This window comes from Salvelinus alpinus, chromosome 18, assembly GCF_045679555.1.
Source record: "Salvelinus alpinus chromosome 18, SLU_Salpinus.1, whole genome shotgun sequence".
NCBI lineage: Eukaryota > Metazoa > Chordata > Actinopteri > Salmoniformes > Salmonidae > Salvelinus > Salvelinus alpinus.
In genome coordinates, this window is record NC_092103.1 from 7,468,044 (window position 1) to 7,479,981 (window position 11,938).

Consider the following 11,938-nt stretch of genomic DNA (forward strand, 5'->3'; position numbering starts at 1 on the left):
ACAATTAGCCTAGCTACAGTTTTTAATGAGAGAGTTGCTGGAACCTGTTCTCTAGGAGCCTTTTTAGCTGATAGGTCAAAGAACACTTTAAAGTCCCTTTTAATCATCTAACAAGTAGCCCAGGAAGCTTGTAGAAAAAGCCTAGAAGTACACTCAACATAGCTGCCGGTCCACCCATCACGGAACATTGACTTGAATGGGTTTCCCTTCTAGGAATGATATTTCTATGGCCCCACACCAAGTCAGCATTCTGAGATGATAAAATCTCCTCTCTGTGCAGTTGAGGAGTGGAAAACATTTCAATAATCATAGACATATTAATTGGGGAATCAGTTTTGTGGTAGGGCTGTGACGGTCACGGAATGGTGGATGACTGTAATTGGCCAGCCAAATGACTGCGTTCTCTGTAATAACCATTCAAATAGCACATGTTTAAAAATATCTCCTCTCCTCCCCTCCTGACTGCATGTGCTGGCATAGAAGTAGAATTATTAGAACGGTCGTCCCCATTCAAGTCAACGATGGCATAACGGGTGGACTGGTGGCCATAGCAAGTGTACCTATAGGAGCAAAGCAGGAAGTAAAAGCAGGAAGTGTACACATCAATATGTACTGTGATTTGTTGATTCAACTGGCATGACAAGGAGTCCATTCCATTGCATGAGCCACATCAGTTAACATCAAATACTGTTTGCTACAAGCAAGGAGCAACAAAGTTTTAACCATGTTACTGCAGAAATGGACGCAACTGCCCGGCCGTCCTGTCTTCAGTCTGTTGTTCGCCCCGTCCCCCCCAACCCCATAAACAAACAAAAAGTGGTTATAGAGTTTTTCATTTTCATGACAGTCTTCATCCGTAACCGTCGGTTACACAGGTACAGTGTACAGTAATTGTGCCAGGTGGTGTTAGTATGAGTGTCACGGCCGTTGAAAGGAGAGGACCAAGGTGCAGCGTGGTAGGCGCGCATTTTCTTTATTGAATACAAAATGACGCCGAACAAAAGCAATAAACACTATAAAACAAACCGTGAAGCTCAAAGGCTATGTGCCCTAAACGAAGTCAACGTCCCACAAAGACAGGTGGAAAAAAGAGATACCTAAGTATGGTTCTCAATCAGAGACAACGATAGACAGCTGTCCCCGATTGAGAACCATACCCGGCCAAAACATAGAAATAGAAAACAAAACATAGAATGCCCACCCCAAATCACACCCTGACCAAACCAAAAAGAGACATAAAAAGGCTCTCTAAGGTCAGGGCGTGACAATGATCTAGGTATGTTGATATATATTCTGTAGGCAAGCAGAGTTATTCTTGTTTTAGACATTTTGACAATTAATGCACTGCGCACCCAGACAGCTGACCTTCCCTTTATGCTGCAGCAGCCAGTCAGAAGACTTGTTAATATTTTACTAAATCATAAACCTCCCATTGCTCAGTTCCCTTGTAAAAACCGGTGGAATCAGTTTGGAGCGATCCTGACTGTGTTGCTATTGTTGTTAAATCATGCAAAGCTGCTTTTGGTTGACAATGTTTCCACCAGACTCCTCTGTGGTCTGCTTTAATGAAGCTCAGGCATTTGCTTCTCTCTCTCTGTCTCTCTCTGTCTGCTTTCTCGCCTTTCTCTCTTCTGTCTCTCTTCTGTTTCTCTCTGTCTTTCTCTCTCTCTCTCTCTCTCTCTCTCTCCTGTCTCTCTTTCTTTCTCCTTTCTCTTTTCATAACACCACCCCTTACTTTCCCTTTCCAAGGATAAAAGGTGCTGGTGGCTCATAAATGCAGCAGTCACAGAGATGCAAATACATTTTTCCTTCTGTCGTAGAGATTAGAGATGTGCTGGCGGTGTCACTTGACTGTCTCTGGGCGAGAAAACAATTTTCACTGCCGTATTTATCATCAAACAATCTCCAGACTCGGGTAGAGGCGGACTGAATGACAGGAGAGGAGATGATTTGTGGTTGGCGGGGTAGTGGAGAGAGGAGGAAAAAGAGAGGAGGAGAGGGCGAGGGAGAGCAACAGCTCAGATGGAGGATCTGCTCAACCCTCAGCGTGGCTGTCGGTAAACAGACTTGAGATGTGGAGATGTGTGAGCCCCTCTCATGCTGGACTTCAGGGGACTTAGATGAGATTAGGACAGCAGAAAGGGGCTAAGGTTGGGCTCCCTCATCCCTCGGTCTGGACTCTGTAAGTGCTGTAGCCAACTCACACTGGCCATTGAGAACGATTGTCGATTGGAAACTATTTACTGAATGTCTGTGTGTTTTGTATGGGTTTGTCTGATGACCTACTGGAGGGTTGTTTCTCCATCGCACTGCAACTCCAGTGAATGGAGCCGCTGGCTGTGTGTGTGTGTGTGTGTGTGTGTGTGTGTGTGTGTGTGTGTGTGTGTGTGTGTGTGTGTGTATTTGTTGCTCTGTTCGAGGCACCTGTAATCACTCAGTAGTGTGGAGCTCACAGACCAGAGCGATTACGGAGCTGCCTGCCTAGCATGCCTGCCCTCAGGCTCTGCTCTGCTCTCTTCTCCTGTGCTGTTGTTGCTGTACACACACACATATACACACATATACACACAGACACATACACACATATACACACAGACATATACAGTCGTGGCCAAAAGTTTTGAGAATGACACAAATATAAATTTTCCACAAAGTCTGCTGCCTCAGTGTCTTTAGATATTTTTGTCAGATGTTACTATGGAATACTGAAGTATAATTACAAGTATTTCATAAGTGTCAAAGGCTTTTATTGACAATTACATGAAGTTGATGTAAAGAGTCAATATTTGCAGTGTTGATCCGTCTTTTTCAAGACCTCTGCAATCCGCCCTGGCACGCTGTCAATTAACTTCTGGGCCACATCCTGACTGATGGCAGCCCATTCTTGCATAATCAATGCTTGGAGTTTGTCAGAATTTGTGGGTTTTTGTTTGTCCACCCGCCTCTTGACGATTGACCACAAGTTCTCAATGGGATTAAGGTCTGGGGAGTTTCCTGGCCATGGACCCAAAATATCAATGTTTTGTTCCCGGAGCCACTTAGTTATCACTTTTGCCTTATGGCAAGGTGCTCCATCATGCTGGAAAATGCATTGTTTGTCACCAAACTGTTCCTGGATGGTTGGGAGAAGTTGCTCTCGGAGGATGTGTTGGTAACATTCTTTATTCATGGCTGTGTTCTTAGGCAAAATTGTGAGTGAGCCCACTGCCTTGGCTGAGAAGCAACCCCACACACAAATGGTCTCAGGATGCTTTACTGTTGGCATGACACAGGACTGATGGTAGCGATCACCTTGTCTTCTCCGGACAAGCTTTTTTCCGAATGCTCCAAACAATCGGAAAGGGGATTCATCAGAGAAAATGACTTTACCCCAGTTCTCAGCAGTCCAATCCCTGTACCTTTTGCAGAATATCAGTCTGTCCCTGATGTTTTTCCTGGAGAGAAGTGGCTTATTTGCTGCTCTTCTTGACACCAGGCCATCCTCCAAAAGTATTCGCCTCACTATGCGTGCAGATGCACTCACACCTGCCTGCTGCCATTCCTGAGCCAGCTCTGTATTGCTGGTGCCCCGATCCCGCAGCTGAATCAACTTTAGGAGACAGCCCTGGCGCTTGCTGGACTTTCTTGGGCGCCCTGAAGCCTTCTTCACAACAATTGAACCGCTCTTCTTGAAGTTCTTGATGATCCGATAAATGGTTGATTTAGGTGCAATCTTACTGGCAGCAATATCCTTGCCTGTGAAGCCCTTTTTGTGCAAAGCAATGATGACGGCACGTGTTTCCTTGCAGGTAACCATGGTTTACAGAGGAAGAACAATGGTTCCAAGCACCACCCTCCTTTTGAAGCTTACAGTCTGTTATTCAAACTCAATCAGCATGACAGAGCATGACCACCAGTCCACCCTACACACACACACACACACACACACACACACACACACACACACACACACACACACACACACACACACACACACACACACACAGAGAGAGAGAATTAGGGAGTGGTGTATCAGAAAGCCAGCCTAGAACTGTGATGTTTTCCTCAGTTCAGCTTAGGCCAGGAGGGGGGGGGGGGGGTGAAAGAGAGAGTTTGTCTCTTTGTCTGGAATAGGTTGTATCTGGAATAGGTTGTATCAATGTGATGAATGAATATATGATGTATTATTCTCTGAATACAATGTGTAGTAGTGTATGTAACACAGATGGAGGTGTCGATGCCTGATCTTTGACCTCTTTCTTCGTGCTGCCAGGTAGAGGTTCCGGACCCATCCTGAGACCGGAACACCGGGCCGCAGAGGGACAAGAGGAAAGTACTGCGCAAGGTAAGGATCTCAGAATGGCTCACCATGCACCGTGCTGCCCTGGCTAATACATCTAGGCTAGTAGCACACTGCGCTGGATAACCCCATTGGGCAGCAGCACCGTGCCAGATTGGACCCACTGTCCCTGGGACTTGAACAGGTTCTGTGACGGTATAGACGAGGAGTGAATGTCCTTGGGTTATTCCTCACGGCAATTGGCTTCTCGTAATGTTAATGTAATAGTTGAATATGCCAGGGAAACTGCGGCGTTTATGAAACCGGTCCTCACAGGCTGTGTTGTAGCAAATCAAGTCAGACAGTGATACAGGGAGGGGGACCGTCAGGGAGGGAGTCCCCTCAGTGAGTTGGATAGTAGCGCCCGGGGGGCTGGGAGGCCCGAGCACCGCGTTGCTCCCTGTGTACAGAGCCGCTCAGTCAACCGGAAAATGAGCAGCGCCCCCCTGTGTCGGTGTGTCAGAGTGTGTGTGTGTGTGCGTGTGTGTGTGTGTGTGTGTGTGTGTGTGTGTGTGTGTGTGTGTGTGTGTGTGTGTGTGTGTGTGTGTGTGTGTGTGTGTGTGCGCGTGTGAGCTCTCATGTTCACCCTCTGACTCAGCAGCAAGGCCACTGGCCTCTCTAACCCCGCCGGACACTCGGCCTCAAGTCACACACAAACACTGAGTGGATGAAACGTGTGTGCGTGTTCCCTTAATTTATCATATTAGGTTAGCTAGAATAAATTAGATTAGGCCTATAGCCTATTTGATTACATTAGATGTCCACTTTAGCCATAACAGAAAACGCAGGTGAACGCTTTCATAAGTAGTAAATACTCCTCTGCTCTTTTGTTATCAAAACAACGGTCTGTGTTTCCCCCAATAAGGATGCAATCGCAATATTAAGTTGTAATATCCCTGTTTGTCAGGGATTTGGTGTGTTCTCCATCATTAGTGTTTCCCGAGCGCAATGTCAGTCAGTCAGAGAGCCAGCCTTAGCGTGCTGTGAGTGTGTCTGCTGGACGTTTGTGGTGGCCGTACAGGAGCCAAATAAACGTTGGGGAAACCTCTCTAGAACACCCAGTGCGGTACGAGTGTGTAACTAAGTGTTATGCTGTAATAACTAAGCAGGGTGGTGGGTTTCTTTGGGATCGGTCTGCCACAACTTGACGAACTTAATGTGTCAACCTGTGACCCCTGACCCCTGACTGACCCTGGGCGTTGACCCAACACCCTCTCAAAAGGCCGTGTCAGTGTTTCCCCTAGGTGTTTTTGAGGAAGTTGCGGCTTGCAGTGCGGTTTTTGGGGAAATGATTGGGTAAGGGGATCCCGAGTCAGTTAGAATTCATTAAACCGAAATGCGTCTGTTTTTGCACCATGAAATCTGACGATGCTAATATGCTAACTCCAGGCTGTAGCCATCAGTAAATCATGGATTATTGTGGATTATGTTGTGGGGCTTCAGACACAACTCAAGGTCATGGTAATTTGACCCAAGTGTAGATTTTGCACGTGCTATCCCTTTAAGGTCTTCTTCCGCCCGGCGGCGGAGCTGAAGCACAGAGGATAGTCCTGCTTTCATTCAAATACTTTGAGCGGTTGCTTGAGCCTATCTGGAGACGAAGTGCCAGACGGGCAGGGTTTGCACTTTTGGGACTATTCCATTGTTTTCATTGTGCCCGACCCGAGCAAGCTGAATCGAGCACAGCCAGAGTATTTGAAAGAAAATAAATAGGGCCCCCTGTTTGAACCCAGGTCTTCCACAGCCAGGACAGAGCTGACGTAGAGAGACAGTAGACCAGGCTTTGTTTAGCTGTCCTTCTCTCTCTCTATATGCCCTGGATGTGTTGCAGATGTGGCAGCCGGGGTTCTCATCTCAACACGGTGTGTGATTTATAGCCCAGGACACAGAGCAATGCTTTATTAAACCGGCAGGACAACGTAAACAGCAGTGTGGTGTGTGTAGAGACGGGGCCGTGGCGACTGCGGTGCGCTGGCCTGCTGGGTTGGTCGGTCTGTGTCTTGGCTGTCTGACCTGATGTTTGGCGCCCTCCCGCGAAGTTGGCTGGCAGGATTCACGTGCCTCGGTGTGCTCTGCGGCCCCGGGTCGCTTTTATCTAGCTACAGGCCAGATTCAATCGCATCGTGTTTTGTCCACTATGCACATTTTTGAAGGCAATGCTCCAATGTTCGCGGAGAGAACACATTCACGGTACACTCAGCAAATATCAGCTCAATCGGAAATGACCTTTTAAATGTCAATCGCGCTCTACCTCAGATCTTCTGCAGGTTTGATGAATGTTACACAATAGTGCAATGGTCCAGCACTGGTTCGGTTTTGCTGGTGTGTGTGTGTGTGTGTGTGTGTGTGTGTGTGTGTGTGTGTGTGTGTGTATGAGAGATGTGTCTGACTAATTGATTTCCCATGGTGTTTTGGGAATAGCTGAACGTTTGCCCACCCTCGTTTACCACCACATCATTCCCCAGTCTTTTCTCCCCCATTAGTTCTCTTGTCATTAACTTTCTTTGCTGGCAGCTCGATGCTGTTTCAGGTTTCAACTCTGCTTTCATGTTTCCCTTCGCTTCCCTGAGCTGTCTGTCTGTCTGTCTGTCTGTCTGTCTGTCTGTCTGTCTGTCTGTCTGTCTGTCTGTCTGTCTGTCTGTCTGTCTCTGTCTGTCTCTGTCTGTCTCTGTCTGTCTCAATTTTTCAATTCAATTAAATTTACTTTATTGGCATGACGTAACAATGTACATATTGCCAAAGCTTATTTTGGATATTTACAATAAAAAAATAAAAATGAGAATCAAAATTGTCAACGGGACAACAATATCCAAGTGTCAAAATAACCATACATTCAACAATAACAATAAGCATCTCTCTCTCTGTCTCTGTCTCTGTCTCTGTCTCTGTCTCTGTCTCTGTCTCTCTCTCTGTCTCTCTCTCTGTCTCTCTCTCTCTCTCTGTCTCTCTGTCTCTCTGTCTCTCTCTGTCTCTGTCTCTCTGTCTCTGTCTCTCTCTCTCTCTTCCTAGTTGGTTGTAGTTGTAGCATCACAGTAGTGGGACTAGTAGAACACTAGACTAGAGATCCAGAGTGAGTGTATTCCCACTCTACCGCATGTTTTTCTGCCAGCTGACACCCACACGCTCTCTCTCTGTCTCTCTCTCTCTCTCTCTCTCTCTCTCTCTCTCTCTCTCTCTGTCTCTCTCTCTCCCTGACTCTCCCTCTCCCCCCATCTCTCTCTCTCTCTGACTCTCTCTCCCTCCTCCCCCCATCTCTCTTTCTCTCCCTCTCTTTCGCCGCAGTGTCCTTGAGAAAGCAATGACTTTTGCATCATGCAAAGCGTTAGGGCTGGGGATGTTTCCGTGTCTCTCCGTCAGTCTGTCACTCTCCAGGTAGCCGCAACACGGCAGGTTGTCGGCAGGATGAAGACGGGAGCGCGAGCCACGGTCTCACCTTGCTTTACTCTCAGGAGAGGAGACGGAGAGAGGCCCTGCTGTTTGAGGCCCTGCTGTTTGAGGCCCTGCTGTTTGAGGCCCTGCTGTTTGAGGCCCTGCTGTTTGAGGCCCTGCTGTTTGAGGCCCTGCTGTGCTGTTTGAGTTTGGCCGGATGATCTGGTTGATATTATTCAGATATTCAGGGTTTGGAAGGAACAACAGAACTCGGCTCTCTCTTACGTCGCCATAATAACCCGATATGGCCGTTTGTTTGACTAGACGAAGAGAAACAGAAGATGCTTGTTTGCAAAAGTTCACCATCACTCTGAAATAAATGCAAAATTGTCACTTTCACAGCCAGAGTGCTAAAAAATCTAACGTGTCCTGTGTGTGTGTGGATGTTAATTTATTTCATTAAAAGCACAATCACACCATCACAAGCCTTTATCTCAGACTCGGATCGTCACACTTGCTTTGTCACAGTTTTCCACCCACTCAATCTAAAATATTCATCAGTGAGTTGACGAATGAAGCCTAGGTCTATTATCTACCTGTGAGACCACACTCCTTCAGTTTCTGTTGTCGTTTCCCCCGCCGGATCGGGTGTCCCTGCGCACGTTGGTTGGCTCCTTTTACAGCTCGGCCATATGTGTTCTGTACGTTGGTCCTTTGTGATCCTGCTGACCTGTGATGTCACGCATGTCACCTCCCAGCTGGCTTATTGTCGTAGTACAGACTTACCCACAGCAGCTCTCTGGACCCAGCTAGTTAGCTGGATATAGACAATATACACGGTGTATGTTGGGTTTATGGAGCCGAACACAATGTGTTCTGTAGTATGGCGTCCGGGCTGTATATTACTGCTATGTTTGACATGTTGACATGGCTCTTCTTGCACTTGCCGTGTCTCTGCTTCCACCTGTAAGACCAGCCCAGTGGAGTACAGTGTTTCATTTTCATTACAGCAGTATCTCTGCTAATGCGTCGTTTTTGTCTCCCAGTCAGTTCCCGTTCGTAGACCTCTCCGGTCGCCACGGATAGTTTTTGTAGTCAACACAGTTGCAGGCAGCAGATAATTGGAAAGTTGCAGTGTTTGTAGAGGAGAGGACATGTCCTTTTATGACAATAACACAAACACTTTGGTTTGCACCTGAGAAGGAAGAGGGAGAATATCTTATGGGAAGCAACATGTCCGATACCACACACACGCTACACAACAGTTCTGGCTTGTGTCTTCCTCAGACAGTCTCTGTGACTAGACCTGCCCTGTACTGAGAGGTCGGAGCGTATGGAATGCATCAGACCAGGCGAAACTAGGCGTTACACTGTCTCTCTGTGTGTGTGTGTGTACGTATCCGCCCACACGTGTGTGTCGCTCAACCCCAGCGCTGTGTGATGCTGGTGCTTCAGTCAGTGGATGGTGGCGGTACAAATCAAATCAAATGACATGTTATTGGTCCCGTACTGTATAGCAGATGTTATCGCGGTGTAGCGAAATGCTTATGTTTCTAGCTCCAACAGTGCAGTAATACCTGACAATACATAACAACACACACAAATCCCCCAGAATGCAAATAACCAAATTGAGGGCAGCAGTCCCTAAGGTTCAGGGTAGGGTACTGGGCAGAGGCCGGTAGGAGGGGTGTGTTCGATGATTCAAGTGTTAAAAGGATGAGAGTTTGTTTCCCCAACAAAGCCAGCGTAGCGTTCCTAGTAATTACCCCCTGCAATCTATGAACACTGTCTTTAACACTTAGCTGCGGCACTAAGCTTACAGTACACTTAGCATGGCCGCTGCCTGCACACACACACCGAGCGACAGACCCCGCACCTCTCTTTCACTTCCTGTTTTTCTCTTTCCTCACTTCTATCTTTATCTTCATCTCTTTCTCTCGCTATTTCTATCTCTGTCTCCATCTGTCTCTTTCTCTCTTCTCCTCTCACCCCCCCCCCACCCGTTCTCTCTCTGTTCCTTCCTTCCTTCCTGCCCTGTGCTTTTTCTTCAACGCTCAACTGGGAACACTGGGTGCTGCTGGAACGAGGTAGCCATGACAACGGCCGTTCTCAAGGAAAAAGTCGAGGCGGAGGCAAGCTCTTTCGCTATCGGTCTCGATCTTTCTCTCCGTCTTCCTCTCCTGTCTCTGTCTCTGTCTCAACCCTGTTTCACTTTTCTTTCTCTTACTGTGTCCCGCTCCCTTGCACACTGATTGAGTTAAGTCGTACGGAGAGTGACATAGAGGTAGGGCTGACCCCATGTAGTCGACTGGTCGATTGTTCTGTCGATAGGCTGTTGGTCGACCCAGATTTCTTTAATCAAGCAGTAGTGAATATATATATATATATATATATATCATGGTGTACAAGACATCAGTCTGATTGGTGCCTGTCTGAGTGGACTGATCCATTGTTGAGGCCGTGGGGATGGCGCAGCCCATCAGTCTAAGACGTGCTATTGGAATTGTGTATGGTTATATTACATAAGAACAATACATTTTCATCGCTTTCTCAAACGAGCTTTCTCCCTCGTTAGAAAGCGGTCGCTGTCCGCGGTTCTGAAACACATCGGTGCGCTGCTGAATTGGCGACTCTTCCTAGACCATGTTGCTACGTGCACAATAGCAAAGTTAACCAGCATATTGGTGTTGAGAACAATGCGGTGGAGGTAGCAGGAGAGTTAGGAGAGGAGAAAACAGCCCTTTCCTTATTGTCTAAGATAAGTGAAGAGAGAGGAAACCCATTTACATTACATTTAAGTCATTTAGCAGACGCTCTTATCCAGAGCGACTTACAAATTGGTGCATTCACCTTATGATATCCAGTGGAACAACCACTTTACAATAGTGCATCTAACTCTTTTAAGGGGGGGGGTGTTAGAAGGATTACTTTATCCTATCCTAGGTATTCCTTAAAGAGGTGGGGTTTCAGGTGTCTCCGGAAGGTGGTGATTGACTCCGCTGACCTGGCGTCGTGAGGGAGTTTGTTCCACCATTGGGGTGCCAGAGCAGAGAACAGTTTTGACTGGGCTGAGCGGGAACTGTACTTCCTCAGAGGTAGGGAGGCGAGCAGGCCAGAGGTAATTAAACCCCAACGTAATTAGGTCTAAAATCAATAGCCTAACTGTTAAATGTAACTGTCTTTTTAAATCATCCATATATCAACGGAAATGAGACAGATCCTGCTTCTGTTGCCTGTTTGAGTGTTTGTTTAATAGCCTACTGATTCCGTGAGCACCAAGCCTCACGCAACGACATGTCAAGTAAACAATTTCACACATCCGGCTGTTTTTAATCTTTGCTTTGTTGTGATAAAGGCTTGACACTTTTTTGTTTTGTTTTTGTTAGAACAGCCTCTCGGGTATTATTGATCATTTATTTCGTGTTGTTTACACTGTTCTATTTTCCACAACTAGTCGCATTTATTGCACACATCTGACTTTCCCTTTACCTCCTGAGCAACCAATAAACCTACAGTCTCTTGGCGAACTCCAAGGTCCTCTGATAATACTAGTCCCGTGCGAATCGACATCCCTGTGTTTTCAGTGAAATGCCTGAGTTTTGACAACGTGTTGCAGGCCGGTTTGCGCAAGAAAACAATAACTGATTGGAGTAATAACTAGTGCTGCGCATAAGCTATATATGAATATATATATATTCGTATACTATACTATATATATATGCCTACATGAAGCCTATCAACTTCCACAGTGCATGCTTTTGTTTGTATGTTTTGTGCGTATGAATTGGATATTGCCAAATGCACCAGTAAAAAACATATTGAGCCTATTTAATGCGACGCTTGCTGTTAATAGATGGCAAAGCGGCAGCATACAACCGACCTAAACGTTTGGGAAGTGATACGTTCACGTTCTCATCCGTAGCCTTAAAATGCATCTCACGTGCAATTGCACTGTTTAGGGCGGCGTTTTCGGACGTGCTGCGGTATCGCTCAAACATCGCTCAGACATCCTAATGATTATGATCACACTTCCTCAATTCAAATATAATGGCGACACTATAGGAAAGCTGGTTCGGTTTGGTTTAGAAACTTGGGAACCAAGCTGGAGTTACCAGTGTGGCCACATCACCTGGACATGTTGAAATACCGTAACCATGCCTCGAATAAAAAAACTTCCAGGCTTCCGTCATAACTGTCAATTTCTCGGGGAAACATTTACCCCCGTCCGAATCGTCCTCGTCACGAACGGAC

General features: G+C 46.7%; 1 protein-coding gene across 6 annotated transcripts in view; it reads left to right on the forward strand.

Annotated features, from left to right (window-relative positions):
• strbp (spermatid perinuclear RNA binding protein) overlaps nucleotides 1–11,938 on the forward strand; it is a 128,992-nt gene that overhangs the window by 25,040 nt on the left and 92,014 nt on the right. For all 6 annotated transcript variants that reach the window (XM_071349900.1, XM_071349899.1, XM_071349902.1 and 3 more), the window contains exon 2: nucleotides 4,253–4,324. The gene's annotated coding sequence lies outside the window, so the exon portion shown is untranslated. The remainder of the gene's footprint in view (nucleotides 1–4,252; nucleotides 4,325–11,938) is intronic.